We start from the raw sequence: 18,481 nt of genomic DNA on the forward strand, positions 1-18,481 counted from the left end.
AAGAGGAAAGGATCTTGGTCAATGAGCCCCAAAGAGATGGTTTGGCAACCACTGTGAGACCTGCTTCAAAACTATATCTCCATGCTTGGAATAATTCCTATTAGATCTGCCTCAGAAGACAGTTTCCAGAAACAAAATCTATGAAAATAGTTTGTAACTTAGTAGGCACAAAATACATAAAAGTACATTTAGATTGTGAAAGATGTGTTGGGATCGTGTCTGTTTTTTGTGCTTTTATGACATGCTTTTATTATTTATTTGCTTATTTATTGATTTACTAATCATGATGAAGTTTCAATTTTTCAGGAACTTCTTACTAATTGCCTACTTAAGAGATGGGTATTGACCTGACCAAATACGTCATGCCATTTCCCAAAGCAATGCTAGTTTAGCAATGATTCTAAATTGTTGTTTCTCACCCTCCTACTATTTAGCACTTAGTGCTCTTTTACTGCCTGTCCCAGTCCCCAGGTTGTTGTTGTTGTTGTTATTATTATTTATTATTATTTTGCTGGCCCTGCGGCTTAAACTCTGGGCCTGGGCACTGTTCCTGAGCTTCTTTTGCTCAAGGCTAGCACTCTACTACTGGAGCCACAATGCCACTTCCATCTTTTTTCTGTTTCTGTGTGGTACTGAGGAATTGAACCCAGGGCTTCATGCATGTTAGGCAAGCACTCTACCACTAAGCCATATTCCCAGCACCCTAGTCCCAGGTCTTGATAGTTTTCTTGTTTACCTTTCATGTCCCTGTCAAAACGCTCTTACATTCTATGTGTCATGAGTATCTTCACGAGCATTTTACTGCAGCGACTGGTTATTATTCTCAAGGTGACTTGATGTGTTTGACTTGCAAAAGAGTTTCTATTTTTCCTTCTGAATACACAAATCTTTTACTAAAGTACTCATCTTCAAGGGATTCAGGTACTAACTAGAGAAATAATAAGAGCAAGGTCCAAAAAAGTTTATCTGCTAGTAGTAAAATGATTTTTTAATCTCTTTAAAAAAACAAACAGAAATACCTAAGTGTAGTGGTATATGTCTGTAATTCTAGCACTCTAGAGGCTGAGGAAGGAGGATTCTATGTTTAAGGCCCTTCTGGGTTACATGGCATGCTGTTCTCCAAAAAGAAAAGTTAAAATGTATACGATTAATGTTTTCTTTCTTAGACCCCAGTATGTGATATTTGCAAATAGCTATGCTGCTTGACTTCTCATTACTACAGATAAAGAGTCAGATTATATTGGAGACTGTTTTTGGAAACCCATGGGGGTATATGTGGTTAATTAGAGACAAATTCTCTTTTTCCTTTTCTGTTTATCTTGAGGATATGGAAAGTATTCCTTGTAGTATTTCTTAGGAAAATCATCTTTAGCCAATGGGCATTTTTCTTTCTAATCAACTTAAATTGATGCTTTTAGAACTTAAGATTTTATTAATTCTAAAGTGCTCTTTTTACTTAGATAAAAATTCAAAATGTTAGCTTAACAAGGTATTTCCAAGGTGGGCACCAGTGGCTCACACCTGTAATTCTGGCTACTCAGGAAACTGAGATCTGAGGATCACAGTTCAAGGCCAATCTGGGCAGAAAAGTCCCCGTGAGACTCTTATCTCCAAATAACCACTCAAAAACCAGAAGTGGTGCTGTGGCTCAAAGTTGTGGAGTGCTAACTTTGAGCAAAAGAGCTCAGGGACAGTGACCAGACCTTGAATTCAAGCCCTGAAACTGACCCACACAAAAAAAAGAAAGAAGAAGATATTTCTTTTTCCAAAATGTAATTCAACATCTTGATCCTTTCTATGAACTCATTTTACAGATATAGATTTAATGTAATTCCGTTTCTCTGTCTTATTCACTTTAAGTAAATCTGCCTTTATGTTTATTTATTTAAATTAATTATTTATTTTTGTGCTGGTCCTGGGGCTCGAACTCAGGGCCTCAGCACTGTCCTTGAGCTTTTTTGCTCAAGGTTAATGCTCCACTTTTTTGCTCAAGGCTAGCCACAGCTCTAATTTTGGCTTTTTCATGGTTAAATGGAGAAAAGAGTTTCATGATCTTTCCTACCTGGGCTGGCTTTGAACCACAATCTTCCAATCTTAGTCTCTGAAGTAGTAGCATGACCGGAATGAGCCACCAGTTTGTAGCAGATCTTCCTTTTAAAATTCATGTAATGTATTAGTTTAGAATGCAGATTTCTAAAAACTAGTCTGTTACAATATGCATAGTAAAAGAGAAAGAGTTGGAAATAGCAGCACGATTCCATAGAATCTCTCATGTACTCCCAATATTTTGGCAGAGTGAAGATGCGTGAAATTGTTTTGAAAGATTTCTATTTCCTTTCTTTTTTTTCCCCCTCCCTTTGGCTGTTGTCCCATATTTCAAAAGAGCTATTTCCTGAAACTTTATTTGTGCTGGCTTTCACTGTATCTCTGTTTTCTTCTTTGTCACTTAAATAGATCCAAAGAGAAGTAGTAGTCTTCATAATTTCACAGTATGGTACATTTTTCTGCTCTTCTGTCCTTCTCAGCATTGCTTTAGTACTACTCATTTGTTAGCCTGCTGATATCTCTCTCATCTATCTATCTATCTATCTATCTATCTATCTATCTATCTATCTATCTATCTATCTATCTATCTATCTGTCTGTCTGTCTGTCTGTCTGTCTGTCTGTCTGTCTGTCTGTCTGTCTGTCTGTCTGTCTGTCTACCTACCTTCCTGGCTAGCTATCTATATTGGGTATTTTAGTGACACTGCTATATCAGAATACAATAGACTGAGTGGTTTGAGCATTTACTCCTCACAGCTCTGTAGGCTGGACTTCTAAGATTGGAGAAGTCTAGCAAAAAATTCTCTGGGAATTCTTTCTTTTGTCGGTCATGGGGTTTAAACTCAGGAACTGGTCACTATCCCTGAGCTTCTGTTCTCAAAGCTAGCACTCTATACCACTTTGAGCCACCATGCCACTTCTGGTTTTCTGGTGGTTCACTGGAAATAAAAGTCTCATGGACTTTTCTTCTTAGGGCTGGCTTTGAACCACAATCCTCAGATCTCAGCCTCCTGAATGGCTAGGATGACAGGCTTGAGCCACCAGCACCTATCCATTTCAGAATTCTTTAAGGATTCCATCCTCATGCCCTGCTGAGTTCCCCCCAATCCCATGTCATTATATCATCATCATACTGAGAGGTAGTATTTCAACATACCAGTCTCAGACTGGTAAGTGTATCCAGTCTATTGAATTGAATTTTGCTTAACCTGAGATATATCTGGAATGATATAATATGGGAAACTTGAGATTAAGCCCAGGTATTAGGAGAAGCATTATTATCAAGCATGTGTCTTCACGTAATAGAAACTCAACTTTAAAAGCTTCAGTGACTAGATGTTATTTGTCTAATGTTCCTGGCCCTGATGGCTAAGGTCTAGCTGAACCCAATAGTCTATACTCCCATTCTCCTCACACCCTCAGGTAACTTACAGTGCCTGGAAGTGAAACACTATGTCCTTGGCTATGTTCCCTCACCTCTGGGCTTCAGGAAATGATTAATTTCTTTTTACTACAGTCACATTCTTTTCTTAGATGTGTTCAGAGATATTCAGTGTGATCACTCCCAACTTTAAATCTGATAAATCAGGGAACTGGCAGGCAAGAGATGGGACCACTCATCAGAATGATGACAGACATACCGAGAAGTAATGATACATGCATAATTAGGCAAACCCAAGTGGTAGGTGGCACTACCCCAAAGGTGCTGTTGATTGGGCTGTAATTCTAGGTGAGGATGGACTGGCAGGGGCTGGGGCCTTTGGGAGAGGAGGAGACAGCTAAGCTATTGCTGACATCTGTCATTATCAAATCCATAGATACATGAAGGATCATGGGAACAAAAGAGATAGCTGCCCAGGAGCCCCAGAACCCTACCTTGGGACAAATAGGGTGGAGAAGGATGGGGAGAAGAATCTAGAGTGCCCAATGATGAAAAATGTACTAACTCCAAATTCATCTGTTGTTCTATCCCTTCATCATTCTCCTCTAAAGTAACAGATTTTATTTTACAACTTGTAAATCCCAGAAGTCAATGGTTTTCCTTTGCTCCCAAACTATTTCCTAAACATGGTACCTTCTTGTAGGGAATGGACTGCTGAGATAAGGTCACAGCCTTGTGCCTATCATCTTTTCTTCTCTTGGAGGTCAGTAGTTCTTCCCCCTGTGATACATTCCATTCCAACATGCAGTTATCTCATTATGGCACTGGGATTCACTACATGTTCTCTTGATTCAACAAAATCAGAGAATATCCAAAATGGCGCAGGTCACACGAAGGTTAGTTGGTGGTGCTTATTGTCTGGTGGCTTTGCTGGGATTAGATGGGAGGGGCTACATGTGTCCTTGCTGGGCTTCTCAGAGCCTAGTGGCTCAGGGAAGTAGAAGTTGGACTTTTCTAAAACACTAGTGATGTATCTAAATATTTTCATCGTCCCAAATATTTACATAGTCCCAAGGCCAGATTCAAGATGATGGAATATTAGCTTCTATTCTCAACAGGAAGGAAGCCATTTTTGGTCTGCAACAGCTTCCTATGTTTGTTTGTTTGTTCGTTTTTTGTTAGTCATGGGGCTTGAACTCTGGGACTAGGCTCTGTCCCTGGGCTCTTCAGCTCAAGGCGAGTGCTCTACCACTTGAGTCACAGTACCACTTTTGGTTTTCTGGTGGTTAGTTGCAGATAAGAGTCTCATGGACTTTCCTGCCTGGGCTTGCTTTGAACCTTGATCCTCAGATCTCAGCCTCTTGAGTAGCTAGGATTACAGGCATGAGCCACTGGTGCCTGACTTTTCCTTCCTTTCTTCTTTTCTTTTCTGTCTTTTCTTTCTTTTCCTTCCTTCCTCTCTTTCTTTCTTTCTTTCTCTTTCTTTCTTTCTTTCTTTCTTTCTTTCTTTCTTTCTTTCTTTCTTTCTTTCTTTCTTTCTTTCTTTCTTTCTTTCTTTCTTTCTTTCTTTCTTTCTTTCTTTCTATCCTAAGGCTTGAACTCAGGACCTAGGTATTATCCCTTTTCTTTTCTTTTTTTCCCCCTCAAGGCTGGTACCCTACTGCTTGATCCACAGCTCTACTTCTGGTCTTTTGGGTGGTTATTTGGAGATAAGGGTCTCATTGAATTTTATTCCCAGGTTGGCTTCAAATCATGATCCTCAGATCTTCGGCTCCTGGAAAGTTAGGGTTATAGTGTGAGCCACTGGTAGCTGGCTGCTCTTGCTTTTTCATTAAGAACCAGAGAGATGTACATGTATGATGTTACATGTTACATGTGAAGGGGGAGGGAGAAAATTTTAAAAAATGTGGAAGAGGCATCAAATCTCATAGCCAAAGATAATTCTGGTTTGGAGAAAAAGTCTTGTTATGTAGTTCTAGGATTTGGAATTCAAAATTCTTCTACCTCAACCTCTTAAGTACTGTGATTATGGGTCCTAACAGTAGGTGTGTACCAATGTACCTAATCCAAATTTGTTTTCAATCCATTTTAAGATGGTTCAAGAAGTGTATGAGTTCATTTAAAAGATTCTGGGACTAGTATTTATTTTTCAATGTGCGCTCCACTATTGGGGCTTGAACTCAGGGTATCTTGCCTTGGCTTGGCCTTTTCACTCTAGAGCTCTCCCATATGAACCACACCTCCACTTCTGGCTTTTAAAAAATTGGACATGAGTCTCTTGGGCCTTTTTTGCCTAGGCTGGCTTTGAGCCTGGATCTGTAGAACTCAGCCTCTTGAGTAGCTAGGATTAGAGGCAGGCATGAGCTATCTATCAGCTCATACCACTAAGACTAATATTCTTAAACATTGTTATAGGATCTGACTTTATAACTGTAACTCCTTGGTACATTGCCTTTATAATAACAATTTAAGGATTGGGGGGGGGGGGAGAGAGAGAAAGTTGACATAGCGAGCCCTGAGCTCATGATGGGAAATGCAAGGGGACCTTAAAATGCAGGATGACACATTGCAAGGTCTCAGAGAAAACACTTTGTAATTAACTTAAAGGTGGCAAGACTATAATCCTTCAAGGTCATGGAATGTCAGAAGGTAGACTTTTTGAGTGCCCCACCTACCTAAGAATTCAGGAAAGGCTTTGTCCCAGCCAAAGGTGGATCAACAAATATTTCCTGGAACAACTTATCTCCAACTTACCAACACAGATTGTAAAGCTTGTGTTAATGCAATTAGTCCAATCTAATTCAGTGACCCTCCCCCAAGTCTGGGACAGTAACTGACCCAGTATTGAAAGTGAATTCCAATCCACAGCCTGCCCACTGGTGGGCCAGGCCGGAAGCCTCTTGGTATCTTTGTGTATGTGTCAAGCTTGTTATCATGTACATTCTGTACAAAGAATTGTTATTTTTCTCTTTTTTGGTCATTGGTGGTTTGTTGTGTTTGCTTTTTCTTTCTTTTTTTTCTGTTGGTAGTGACACTTGAATTCTGGGCCTGGGCTCTGTCCCTGAACTCTTCAGCTCAAGGCAAGCACTCTACCACTTGAATCACAGCACCACTTCCAGTTTTCAGGTGGTTTATTGGAGATAAGAGTCTCATGGACTTTCCTGCCCCAGCTAGCTTTGAACCTCAGTCCTTAGATCTCAACCTCCTGAGTAGCTAGGATTAGTGTTTTCTTAAAAAAAAAAATTCTGGGGCTGAGAAGGTGGCTCAGTGGTAGAGTGCTTGCCTTGAGCTGAAGAGCTGAGGGACAGTGCCCAGGCCTAGAGTTCAGGCCCCATGACTAACTATATATATATATATATATATATATATATATATATATATATATATATATATTTCACTGAAGGCCCTGGCATGGAGACTTTGCCCACTGGTGAAATTGGTGGCTAAGACTGGGCATGCCATTACCTGGGCATGCGACTTCAACTTCATCCACCAGTTAGACAAGATGGCACCTGTTAAACTCAATTCTCTTCATCCACCACGTTGCCAAGATGGTGCTGGTTAGATCCAGTGTCCTTGTTTCAGCATGACTTAAAAGATTTCTATTTATTTTCCTCAACTCAGGATCTAAAGCTGAAGCTCAGGCACAGTGCATAAGATTTTGTTTCCCTAAGATATGTATTCAAATGTTTTTTTCTTTCAGGTGATTGTTTCTAACACATTTATAAGATTATTTCTTTGTTGCTTTGTATGTCCCTCCCCCATGGTATAACCCCTGCTTTCATTGTATTTGAGGTTGGTATAATTTGTGGAGGGGAAGGGAAAAAAACAAATCGTATAAATAGGGATACAGGTGGATCCATTGCAAAAATGAGATGTCCAAGTCGTTATGTGGAAAAACTTTTACAACTTTGGTGGTGGGGGGGAAGATTGGGTGGGGGGAAGGGAGGATGGGAAGGGATGGGAAGGGGAAACAAAGGAGGAGGCTACAATGCTTGATAAGAAATGTACTCATTATCTTGCCCATGTAATTGTAACCCCTTTGTACAGTATTTTCACAATAAAAAATAAAAATATTATATAACAAAAAGAATTTGTTTCATTTGCAATCCATTTTCCACTCTGTCCTTCCCATACTACATGCAGTGAGTTCTAATCCTCTGCTTCTCAACTGTGATCTAAAGACCATGTGTGTACCAACAATAAAAACTCCTCCCTGGAGTTCTTAGATCAGTAAGATTAGAATGGTAAGGAGGTGGGGCCAAGAAATCTGCATGGTAATGAGTTACTACATTCTAGTTACTGGATTGGTCCGATCCTGGGAGGTCTTCAAAAAAGTAAAGAGGCCTCTGCCTGGTATTGGGTGGTGAGTTTGGGATGTTGTAGCAAAAAGGAATTTGAGGACACATAAAGGCCTAGACCATAAAAGTTTATTGGTAGAACAAGGCAAGGTAGAGAGATAGTACAAGACCTAGAGGTGAGTATGGACTCATCTGATAACAGGTATAACAAGTGATTTAATATCACAGCCACTTATGGTGAAAAAATAGGTTGGGAGTTGGCTAAAATTATTCACCTTATGGTGAGTTCTCCACTTTATTCTCACACTTGGCACATTTAGCAGTCTTGTTACAAATTGTTTTGTGCTTGGTTCTCATACTAGAGTTTGAATTCAGGGCTTCACACTCAAGTAATTTTGTGTTTTTCATTTTCACAAGTGCTCTTTCACTTGAGCTACTACTCCATTTCTGAAGTGTTTTGCTAGATAATTGGAGATAAGAGTCTCATGGATTTTTTTTTTTCCTGCCTGGGCTGGCTTTGAACTGTGACCCTCAGATCTCACTCAGCCTTCTGAGTAGCTAGGATTACAGGTATAAGCCATCAGCTCCCAGATTGTTGTATCATTTTTATCAATTGGATCCAGGGACTTTAAGATTGACTTGATCATCAAATTTGAGTCTAATGTCTAGACAGCTCATCAGAGAAAGGATAGCTTCTACAATATATTTCTTTCAGAACAGCTAGCCATCCTTGAAATACATAATTTAAACACATTGTATGCCCAAAGCAATCATTTTCCCACGTGTTTGTATTTTCAGGATAAATGTCTTTAAATGTCTTTGCTCATTTTCCAGAGCACACTATTTTGGGCAAGTTGGCAAGGTCAGAGGGAGAGAAAGACTTTCCTCCCCCTCCCCGCCCCCAAACTCCCTTTGTCACCAATCTTGTAACTTGTGAGGGAGTGTAAGGCATAAATCAAGGGAGACAGTGCTTCTGTGTTTCTAAGAGCTACTCACTGTTGATAGAGTGTTAACATAGTCTCTGGATTCTTACTGCAGTTTCCCATGCCTCATTTCCCCTCATCTACCCTCCCTCCTTCTTACTCACTGAAAGCTGAGTCACTCTTAACTGTCTGATGGTCTCAGCCTCTTGGTATGTCTTTGTAGGAAGTCAAGTAATTAAACCTATCACAGTATATGTCATCCTCTCTAGGCTAGAAAATATCGCCATTATTATCTAGAGGAAAGAAGTGTTCCTTCCAAAGAGGAGGGTGTGCTTGTCCCCCAGAAAAGTCGGCAGAGCTGGGGGAACACAGAACAACATGATTCCATTGGCTCAGGATGGAAGGTGATCAAAATCTCAAAAACTTTAGCTGTGTGAGAGTCATCATCCTTCCATCACAGTCTGTTCTCAGATAGCCTTTCCTCAATTCTCATTAAATGTCTTTGCTTCTACCACGAACTTGGCCTTCAGTGCCACTGCTTTGTACCTGTCCTGGACTGTTGGCCCCCACTGTTGTGAAGACTGAGTGTGAATATTGATCATCCAGAAAGCCTCTGTTTCTAGTTGATAAGATTCTTGTCACCCCAGGTGCTGTTCTCATGGACTTTGAATGCAACACATATGTTCCTAATTTCTCCAGCTTATAAACTGTGCAAACTGCTGTCATGTGAGTGATCTTTATTATACTGGCTACATCCTCCCCCCCCCTCCCCAAGCTCCAATGTACACACCCTTAGGGCTGCTGGTATTCAACTTCTAATGTCTCTTCTTTTCCCCACTTGAACTCAAAAATCTTTTTCACACAAATCCTTCCATGGCTGCAGGGCCCGGGGGCCCCCTTTGTCAGAACTCTGATCGGGTTGGCTAGCACAGCCTGCTCTTTCTCTCCATTGATAAGCTTTGCCCTGTGTGCTTTGGGCTCCACGAAGAGACAGGCAGTACTTTGAACTACAGACTTGTTAGATGTCTTAGGAACATAATTAAAAAAAAAACAACCAACGGGACAATTGGATGAACAACAGAGGATGAAAGATAAACAGGACTTGGGATGAGCGCTGGGCACTGCTGGGCACTGAACCTGGCAGCCACTGGCATAAATGGAACACCTGTCAATGGACACTACTGTTATTCACCGTGGGCAGCGAAAGGCTGCCGGATGCTTTCTACAACATTCTGGATGTGTAATCCCACAAATACCACGGCTTTGCCCATCGGTGAGCGCAAAGGCCCTACATACACACAGGCAAGCAGACAAAAAAGTGAAGAAAGATTAGTCAAGCAAGTCAGAAGGGCCCTGGGGAATAAGTCCCAAAGCAAAATTCCAAAGGGATTTTATTAGGGAAATCATGCATATTAATGAAATTATAACGAGAAAAGTTTACCACCGGAGCTCACTCCTAATGGCTTCCTCCTTGTCAGAAACAAGCGACTGGGAGGTTGAAAGGTGCAGCCACCTTCCCCTCCCCAAAGCTGGCAACTCTGCCAGCTTGACCTGTTTCTTCCAGCCAGCTCCACCACCCTTCACACTTGGGCTGGGGCCAGGTCCAGAGCACGCCGCCCGGGCGCTGCACGGAAGGGGGTTCGGAAGCGACCACTTGTGGGGTCTCCAGGGCAGGGCACCGGGACCTGGCGTTCGCGACCCCTTCCTGCGGTGGGGCTCTGTGGGGTCCGGCCACACCTGGGACGCAGAGTACGGGAGTCAGCCTTCCCTCCCCGCCTCCAGCAGAAACGCTGGTGCGCTCCGCCGCCGTGCGCACAGGTGGGACACCCAGCCTCCGAGCGCTGGGGCGCGTGGCGGGAGCGGGTCCCCCGCCTCCAGGGGCGTGACCTTATCCTACGAAGGGGCGTGGCCTACACCGTGAAGGGGCCGGGCCCGGGCAGGAGGGGCGTGGCTCGTGCCACGAGGGCGTGGCCCCCGGCGGGGCGGGGTTTCGGGTCCGGGAGGCTCGGGCGGCCGCGGCGGGCGGCGGGGCCGGGCGGAGGGGTGGGGACAGCGCGGCCGGCCGCGCGGAGGGAGTGAGTCACCTGACCGCTGCCCGCGCCGCCCGGAGCTCGCTGGCTGCCGTCAGTCGGGCCTCGCCACCGCGTCTCGGCTGGGTGAGTGGCCTCGGTCGTCCTGTCCGCCCTTCCGTCCCGGGGCGGGTCAGCCGGCAGGGGTGGCGTCCGGGGAGGCGGGCGGCGGAGGGGTCTGGGGTGGGGCGCAGCGGGGATCGTGGGAGTGTGTGTGTGGGGAGAACGGCTGCCGGCGATCCCCCGGTTCCTGGAAGCGGCCGCGTTCTCCGGAAGGGACGCCCCGCGCGCGCGGTGCTGGCAGCCCGGCCCGCGCCGTTGTTTACCCGCCGCCGCCGCCGCGCGGTCCTTCACCTGGGGGGGGGGGCGCCGCGGGGCGCCGCGGGGTGCGCGTCCCCGGTCCCAGGCCCGATCCCGTCCCCCCACCCCCACCCCGCACTCCCACCCCAACCCCGGCCCGCCCGGGGCTGACACATCAGCACCGCCCCGGCGGCCGCCCGGGCCCGGTGTGGTTCCCGCGCGTCCCCCTGCGCCCAGGCCGCCGGGGTCCAACCACGCAGGACAGGCCGAGATGGTGGCTCGGGGCTGGGGAGGATGTGAGTCTCCCCGTGCCCTGTACCCCCGGGCTGGTCTTTGTGTTGGAGCTGTGTCCCCACAGCGTGATTACCGGGGCGAGAGTGGGGTGTGGATGGCCGCGGAACCCGCGTGGGGCTGGGGGTCGGTGGGGGCGATCGGGGCGGTCGGGGCGCATCGCCTTCTCCCTCCGACCCGGCAGCTCCGCGTCCCCGAGTTAGAATCGCTCTGAATGCCCCCCCCCGCCCCCCCTTCCCCCGGGTGTGCTTCGCTTGGGCTGAGTCAAGGTGGACGGGAGTAAGTCAGTGTGGAAGAGCGCGTGTGGGCCAGCGAGCCGCGCGTCACGCCTGCGAGAGAGAACAAAGACGGCGGTCGTGGGGGCCACAGGGTTCTCCCGTTCCGGTCTAGGTCTTTGTTGGGGGCGTCTGGACACGTTTTCAGTTATTTAATTTGCTGCTTTGGATGTAACGTCCCATTCCCGGGAAGCCCCCGGGGCGGCCGTGGCCGGCCTGCTTGCGTGCCATCGGCTCGGTCCCGAAGAGGAAGGGAGCACGGAGAGGTTGCGGGGCCGGCCCCCCCCCCCGCCCCGTCCCCACCCCGCGCCGGGGTTGGTGTTGCCAGGGTTGGGGGCCGGACTTGGCCACTTCTGCCCGGTGGACCTCTCCGAGACGCCTCCGGGGAGCAGAGGGGGCCCTGGGTGAGTCAGTTTGGCGTCGGAGGCGAGATGGCACGGGGTCGGGGGCGGGGGAGGGTTGAACCCCCCCAGCGACTGTCGGGGGGTTCACCGCGCCCGGTGCCGCCCGCCGCGGGGTTGGGTAACGAGGTAGGGTGACTCTTGAAAAAAGTTGGGTTGCTGAGTCACTCACCCCAGACGGAGAGGTAATTAGGAACAGCCTGGGCCGAGGAGTTCAGCACACGCCTCCACCTTCAAAGGCCCGGGCGCCCGGCCGAGGGGCGGCCGCGGGAGCAGCCCCCGGGGCTGCGGCAGACACCGGCCGGTCCCCGCGGGCGGGGGGCCCGGGCCGCCGGCCTTCCGCAGTTCACCCCTCCCCCCCCGCCTCCTGCGGGACAGTGAACCGGACTGCGGCCGGAGAGAGCCACAGCGAGGGGAGAAATTTGCTACCCCGAGGCCCAGGTCCAGCAACCTGGGAACAACAACAAAAAAAGTCCGGGTGGCTTCTACTCAGTTGATTGTGTCCCTCTTTTCTGGAACGGTGGTTGTTGTTGCCAGTTGGTTGTTAATCTGTGGCTAATCCAGGTCAAAAGTGAGCCATATGTGTTATTCGTGGAAATGTCTTTGTGACTTCACAAAAGGGGGTTGATCTCATTTTGTTGATGTTGCTTTTTCTTGGCCCTTGGGCTTTTCAGGAATACCTGCATAGTTTCCCCGAGTCGCCCAACCGAACCTGCATGGACTGAGCCGGTCTCTAACTTGAGTGAAGTTTCTAAAGAACTGTTTACACGTATCTGTCTTACTCTCCTGGTCTTTGGTGGTGTAAGCTTTGCACCCTAGGCCCTCGTGTTTTTGCTTTAAAAACGAGTCCTCTATTCACAGTGTAGGCATGGAAAATGGTGAGTGTGTGTATGTGTGCACATGCGTGCACCTACACGTGTGCAGACACATAAGCAGAATATCTGGCTTCTTAACTTTGCCCTTCCCCGATCCCCAACAGAAATAATGATCCTTATTGATGGAAAGTAGTTTGTTGAAACATTTGTAATAGAAGAAACAAACAAACAACCAAACAGTTACTCTTGCTTTAAGTGTGGGACTAGAGCAGATTAGCAATCATTTTTTTTAAAGTGTACTTGGATTTCTAAGGTAGTGTACAAGATTAATTTTATGTAAAATAAGGAAAATATAAAGTCTAAAGATACAGATGAAAAACAAGGCTTGAATGTTGAGTAATATGAGTGTATGTCCTTCATTCTTTTTCTGTTAGGTAATGTAAGAAGATTGTTAAAAGTACATGCTATTTTCCAGAACTGGAATCTAAAACAAAAACCACCAAAAAAACTAACTCCCTTAAAAATATATAAAAAAAGGGCCAGCTTTTAATGACTTGATTTAGAGCTGCAGTTATTTCAGAAGATTTTATAATATTTATCTTTTATATGTATTTTAAAGATTACAGTGGTAGAGTGCTTGCCTTGCATGCATGAGGCCCTGGGTTCAATTCCTCAGCACCACATAAGCAGAAAAAGCCAGAAGTGGCGCTGTGGCTTAAGTGGTAGGGTGCTAGCCTTGAGCTGAAGAGCTGGGGGACAGGGCCCAGGCCCAGAGCTCAGGCCCCATGACTGGCAAAAAAAAAAAAAAAAAACCCAAAAAACAAAACAACAAAAAAAAGATTACTGTATTTTAAAGATTAGAACCTTCACTATAACTACATTTCCTATTACCGTTAAAATTTTTATTGTTATTATGAAGGTGATGTACATAGTTACATGTCAGGAGAAGAGTACGTTTGTTTTTGGACAATGTCACCTCTTCTCCCACTCTATTATATATATATATATATATATATTATATATATAAATATGTATACATGTCTTGTTGTTATTGTTGTTGGTGGTGATCATGGGGCCTGAACTCTGGGCCTGGGCGCTGTCCCTCAGCTCTTTAGCTCAAGGCTAGCGCTCTACTACTAGAGCCACGGTGCCACTTGTAGCTTTTTCTGCTTATGTGGTGCTGAGGAATCGTACCCAGGGCCTCATGCATGCAAGGCAAGTGTTCTACCACTGAGCCACCTTCCCAGCCCCTCTATTATATTTTGGAAAGTAGGAATAGAAAGTAAAAAATATTCATTTAGTTACATTTGATACTGTGCTATTTTGAATTTGGGATAAACTTAGCAGCAGGCTTACTTAATGTATGTGATTTGAAGTGTGGCAGAGAAGGTGTAATTGGAACATTTGTAGATAATGTACACATTGCCTGTAATACGATGTATCTTCCTAAGGTACATACTTCTTGTTACTTCTTGACAGCCTGTTACCTTCCTTACTGCCCACAACCCTCCCTCTTCTCTACTTTCCCTTCCTTCTTTTTCCTTTTATCCATGCGTATATATTCTAATGACAACTAATAAGACTAGGACTTCAACAGTTTTCTTAGGAGGTAGCATTTATTAGAAAAAATGATTTCCCAGGAGTGCTGGGGATGGGGTGGTATTTACCATGCAGCCAAATCTCCTGTGCCCAGCGCTTCTGTGCTCAGGCCTGCCTCCATACCCCTAATAAAGAGGTGACTGGGAATGTGGCTTGGTGGTAGAGTGCTTGCCTAGCATGCATAAAGCCCTGTGTTTGATTCCTCAGTAAACCACATAAGCAGAAAAGCCAGAAGTGGTGCTGTGGCCCAAGTGGTAGAGAGCTAGCCTTGAGCAAAACAAGCTCAGGGACAGTGCTCAGGCCCTTGAGTTCAAGCCCTAAGACTGGGGGAAAAAAGTGACACTTAAAATACCAATTGCAAAACTATGTACAATGACCTGGTGTCTTTGTAAATGACAGGACTTATGTTTTAGGTACATCCTCCTCCCTTCAGTTTTCCGAGGATATTCTACTTGAGGGAGAATTGCTTCTCCTACTGCTTCTACAGAATGGAGGGCTTATGCTGTGTGCGAGAAAAAAAAAAGATTTATGAGGCTATTTTGGTTAAGTATAATGCCAAATATGGTAATCTACCAATGTCCAAGGTATGGGTAATTTGAGTACTATTTGCCAGAATCTGGGCTCCTTGGAGAGAGTGAACATTTCAGGATGACAGATAAAATATTGGTTTACATCCCCTGGGCTCCAGTCTTACTCGGAGCACAGAAGTAACAGAACTGAAACTGTGGTTTGGTTCTTATACACTTGACAGAAGCGGTGAGCTAAGTGGTTTGAAGTAGGAGCCAGACCTCTGAAGGTCAAGTTCTGGCTGGGTCATCCTAGACAGCTGTGAGGACTCAATGTGTTAACTAAGGTGAGATAAACAGAAGAGTGCAGGCGTTAGGTGTTACTTTCTGTTGTCCACAATGAGGAAATTGCTCACTTACACATTTTGGAGCATCTGGCCACTAACAAATTAGAATGAGGAGTTCCAGGCAGCATATCCCTGCTACTGGGAAAACTGAAGTGAGTGCTGTACTGATAAATTAGCACCATGTCCCACACACTCGGCTTCTGAGAGGCAAGGAACTCAGGAACAGCAGAGTCCCCCCACCCCCAGCAGATTGTTCCCAGGCAATGTCAATTAATTGGTGTGTGTGTGTGTGTGTGTGTGTGTGTGTGTGTGTGTGTGTGTGTGTGTGTGTGTGTGTGTGTGTGTGTGTGTGTGTGTGTGTGTGTGTGTGTGTGTGTGTGTGTGTGTGTGTGTGTGTGTGTGTGTTGGGGCTTGAACTCAGAATCTAGGCACTGTTCCTGAGATCTTTTGCTCAAGGCTAGTTCTCTACCACTTTGAGTTCCCCTTTCCTCCCTCCCCCCCAGCAGATTGTCCCCAGGCAATGCCAATTAATTGAAGAGAGAGAGAGAGAGAGAGAGAGAGAGAGAGAGAGAGAGAGAGAGAGAGAGAGAGAGAGAGAGAGAGAGAGAGAGAGAGAGAGAGAGAGGAGAGAGAGAATGTGTGTGTGTTGGTTGTGGGGCTTGAACTTAGAATCCAGGTGCTTATTCCTGAGATCTTTTGCTCAAGACTAGTACTCTACCACTTTGAGCCACAGTGTCACTTCCAGTTTTCTGGTGGTTAATTGGAGATAAGAGTCTCATGGACTTTCCTGCCTGAGCTGGCTTTGAACTTTGATCCTCAGATTTCAGCCTCCTGAGTAGCTAGGATTACAGGCTTGGTGACCTATTTTTACCAGTAGTTGACTTAGATTGGATGGAGCAAATGCAGTTCAGGTTGTTTAGATGTTGACTCTCTTTCTACTTTTCATGCTGTTCTTCCTATAGAGCAGATCCCTAGTTTTATTTCCAGTCAAGATGACTTTAGAAATGTTAATAGGATAATAAAAATTGTCATAGGAAACCCTAATAAAAATAAAGAGTTGGTGGTTGCTGGTGACTGCTGGGTGTGCCTGGAGTTTTGTGGCTCTGGAGTCCTCTCTCAGCATTTGCTGCAGTTTAAAATTAATGCAGCCAAAGCTGTGCCTGCCCTCCCTCCCTCTCTCCCTCCCTCTCTCCCTCCCTCTCTCCCTCCCTTCCTTGCTTCCTTCCTTCCTTCCTTCCTTCCTTCCTTCCTTCCTTCCTTCCTTCCCCCCTCCCTCCCTCCCTCCCTCCTTCCTTCTTTCCTTCCTTCCTTCCTTCCTGGGCTTGAACTCAGAGGCTGGGGCATTATCCCCGAATTTCTTTTTTGCTCAAGGCTAGCACACTACTACTTGAGCCATACACCATGTCTGCCTTTTTCTGCCTATGTGGTACTGAGGAATGGAACCCAGGGCTTCATGCATGCTAGGCAAGTACTCTACCACTGAGCCACCTTCCCAACCCTGCATCCATTCTTTCAAGAAAGTGAACTCAAAGCCTTTTTGTTTCTTTTAAATTAATTGTCAATTTTTATTGGCATATATGAGTTGCATGAAGGACTTTCATTGCTATATTGCCATACATGCATATAACATATTTGGATCAAATTCAGCCCTGAAAGTCTCTTTCTCTTAAGATTTCCCTGTGAAAATTGTCCTAGAGAGTGGTTATTTTTTAAATAAAATAATTCTTTGCAGTTTCTACCTGGTAGAGTCATTCTCAGGTCAGTTGTTTGGTTAATCAGCCATAAGAGACTGTTGGTGTTTTTGGCCAAAGGAGGTCAAGCTTTCAGGGTCCAGATGAAGACATGGGGATACCCACCTCTGACCCCCTGATTTCCTTCCTCCCTCCCTCCCTCCTTCCCTCCCACCCACCCTTCCTTCTTCCTTCCTTTCTCTCACTCTCTCTCTCTTTTTTTCCCCCCCGTCCTGGGGCTTGAATTCAGGGGTTGGCTTTTTCTGTTGATATGGTGCTGAGGGCTTCATGCATGTGAGGCAAACACTCTACCACTGAGTCACCTTCCCAGCCCTGACCCCCTGATTTTCTGCTATCATTTTCTCCTGCCTCTGTCTCCTTTGCAAGGACTAGGGTATTCTGAAGTTAATTCAGTGCAGTGACTTCTCATTCATCTTTTATGGAACTGGCCATAAAAATATTTAGCTGTAAAAGACTGATTAACATTTTTTAAAACATTTATGAGGTCTGTCATTTCAGAGTCAGTTGTTTTTGGTAAGATCAGTGATTTTATTGGTGCATATTATATATTTAGAGATTACTTTTAGAAATGAAAAGCTGTCATCATATCTAGACCAGGTGTCTTCATTTGCAAGGAACCTGAAGCCTCTTTTAATTTCTGTGGTTTCTGTGGAGTGTTCTCTGCATGGCTTATGATTCTTCCTGTATAAGAATTTAAAAAGAGAATGAGCCAATTGTTTGTTTTTCTATTTGGTTGGTGTTGGGATTTGAAGGCAGGGCTTTCCACAGAGCTATGCATCTAGCCCCTTTTTCTTTAGTTATTTTTCAGTGTCTTGGCTGGCCATCCTTGAACTTTGATTTTCTTAGCTATGCTTTCTAATAAGATATCTGGGATTAAAGATATATACCATCATACGGTGCTTGATTGTTGAGATAGAATCTTCATGACTTTGGAGCTAATCTTAAACCTCAGTTCTCCTGATTGCTTCCTCCAGAACAGGTGTGACCATTATGCCTGTATTTTTTTTTGCCAGTACTGGGGCTTGAACTCAGGGCCTGGGTGCTGTCCCTGAGCCTCTCTGTGCTCAAGGCTAGCACTCTATCACTTGAGCCACAGGGCCTCTTCTGGCTTTTTCTGTTTATATGGTACTGAGGAATCAAACCCAGGGCTTCATGTATGCAAGTCAAGCACTCTACCACTGAGCCATATTCCTAGACCATGTATCTATTGACTCTGTTAATTCTTTTTCACATGAACAAGACACATAAGTAGAAAGCATTCTTCCCTGCCCAATAGTGTTCCCTACCTTCAGTTCTAGCTGTTCAGAGAAATCAAAGTGATGCTGGTTAGACTGAATCTGGCTGCTACTATCAGCTTTCCTTTTTGCGTGCGTGCGTGCGTGCGTGTGTGCGTGTGTGTGTGTGTGTGTGTGTGTGTGTGTGTATGTATGTGTGCACATGCGTACACGCATTAGTTCTGGGGCTTGAACTCAGGGCA

At 45.3% G+C, this 18,481-nt stretch overlaps 1 protein-coding gene across 4 annotated transcripts in view; it reads left to right on the forward strand.

Moving 5' to 3' along the window:
• The first annotated feature begins 10,729 nt into the window (after window positions 1-10,729).
• Window positions 10,730-18,481, forward strand: part of Bach1 (BTB domain and CNC homolog 1) — a 39,679-nt gene continuing 31,927 nt past the window's right edge. For 3 of the 4 annotated variants that reach the window (XR_011373567.1, XM_070030536.1, XM_070030538.1), the window contains exon 1: window positions 10,730-10,806. The gene's annotated coding sequence lies outside the window, so the exon portion shown is untranslated. Of the gene's footprint in view, window positions 10,807-12,305; window positions 12,865-18,481 lie in introns of those variants that run through there. The other variant, XM_070030537.1, reaches the window with a different exon arrangement.

Source organism: Dipodomys merriami, unplaced genomic scaffold (genome assembly GCF_024711535.1).
Source record: "Dipodomys merriami isolate MVZ:Mamm:240054 unplaced genomic scaffold, mDipMer1.0.p SCAF_2, whole genome shotgun sequence".
NCBI lineage: Eukaryota > Metazoa > Chordata > Mammalia > Rodentia > Heteromyidae > Dipodomys > Dipodomys merriami.